Source organism: Drosophila subpulchrella, unplaced genomic scaffold (assembly GCF_014743375.2).
Source record: "Drosophila subpulchrella strain 33 F10 #4 breed RU33 unplaced genomic scaffold, RU_Dsub_v1.1 Primary Assembly Seq16, whole genome shotgun sequence".
Taxonomy (NCBI): domain Eukaryota; kingdom Metazoa; phylum Arthropoda; class Insecta; order Diptera; family Drosophilidae; genus Drosophila; species Drosophila subpulchrella.
The window spans coordinates 3,244,154-3,245,624 of NW_023665498.1; the positions used below are offsets into that span (position 1 = coordinate 3,244,154).

The 1,471-nt window shown below is 44.8% G+C and overlaps 1 long non-coding RNA gene across 1 annotated transcript; it reads right to left on the reverse strand.

The window, feature by feature from the left end:
• Window positions 1-14: 14 nt before the first annotated feature.
• On the reverse strand, window positions 15-1,215 carry LOC119559044. The gene is made up of 4 exons (XR_005220619.1): window positions 1,105-1,215; window positions 974-1,042; window positions 409-875; window positions 15-339 (listed from the first exon to the last, which is right to left on the reverse strand). It is a non-coding gene; the product is annotated as an uncharacterized LOC119559044 (long non-coding RNA).
• Between the last annotated feature and the right edge of the window lie 256 nt (window positions 1,216-1,471).

The window sequence follows — 1,471 nt, forward strand, 5'->3', positions numbered from 1 at the left end:
AATCACGTGTTTTATTAGTCTTATAGCTGTGCACACTTCGTCGATGTTTTGGCCCAGTAGTAAGACAGCTGTTGCAGCGTGAAGTGTTGTAAAGTACAATCATCTGTTTGTTTATTGTTGCGTGTGTGGGCAGGGTTGGAGTACCCACACCCCAAGTGCTCTACAGCTAGCCGGCGATGCTCACTCGCGGACACACGTAGTCCTATTTTGGGACGTAACAATATTGGCGCCCAATTTTTCAAATACAAATGGGAACGCACCAGGCTCCAACAGGATTTTCCTCTTCCCATAGACCTTTTTGAAGTCCTCGTCTGACCGGTAGGCGAACAGCAGAAAGATCTGAGGAAAGAGAAGAAATAAAGTTTGGATTAGGAAAGTAAAAAAAAAGGGGAAAAAAACGTTTAGTACTTTGTTTCTTGCACGACGACATCAGCTAGTCCAAGCAGACTGGAAGATTTGCGATCGAGATAAAGGAGCAACAGTCGGGCGGACGCAAAAAATATCCTTTTTCTTCAGGCAGTCGCCAATACAACCGAAATCCGGAGTCCTGAGTCTCTTAAGAACAGGAGTCTCAGAAGCTTCCGGATGATTCTTCGGGGTCCTTGACTGACGAACGGCGGTTGAGATGTATCCAGAGGTCGAAAAGATGATGGCGGGTGAAGAAACGTAAATTTTTGGTTACTAAATAAAATGACATCCTTGACTCCCAAACCTCGACTGAGTCGAGGCTGGGGAGAGTCGAGTCTGTCATTGTTTTGTGTTAATCGTTAAATGTTGTTTCATGTTCCAAGGTCCAGGACAGTCCATTGGAGAAATAGCGCCGCAGATCAGTTCACCGTGTAGGATGGGACAGTTTATAGTAGCTCTTTCCCCTTCTGTTTCATGAAAAAATTCCGAATTAATAATTTTTGAAGAAAAAAATAACCAAATTAAAATGGGTAAGAATGGAAATAATATGGAAGATAGCGGGAACCTTACGACCCCTTTAGGGAAGGCAGGATCATTCACTTGTCCTCATCTGCAACCAATGCCGTTTCACACTCTATACCGGGTGGGAAACCCAAAAAGATTAGAGCTTGGCGACAACTCCACACCAATACCGACTTTTTCACACATCCAGCTAGATCCGATCTAAGAACAGTATAGCCTCGAGGGAGTCAACAACCAGGGCCATGGTAGCGATGTGAGGAACTTTGTGGTAGATTCCCAGAACCAGTTTCGAGCTGAAATGGAACGGTTTATTAGCGACAAAATTGACAGAAATATCAAAGAAGGCTTTGCTGAGTTGATGAGGCAGGTCGAAAGGAAGACATCGGGAAGACAAGGGTCAGAAACATCGACTAGAGCTCAGGGACACCTTGCGAACGGTCATTTTTGTCGAATTATCAGTAGAATCTTCAACAGGAAAGTGTGCACTTCCGACCAGGTTCCTCTTCCAGTGGAAGCAATCAACCAAGAGACACGGAAGGAC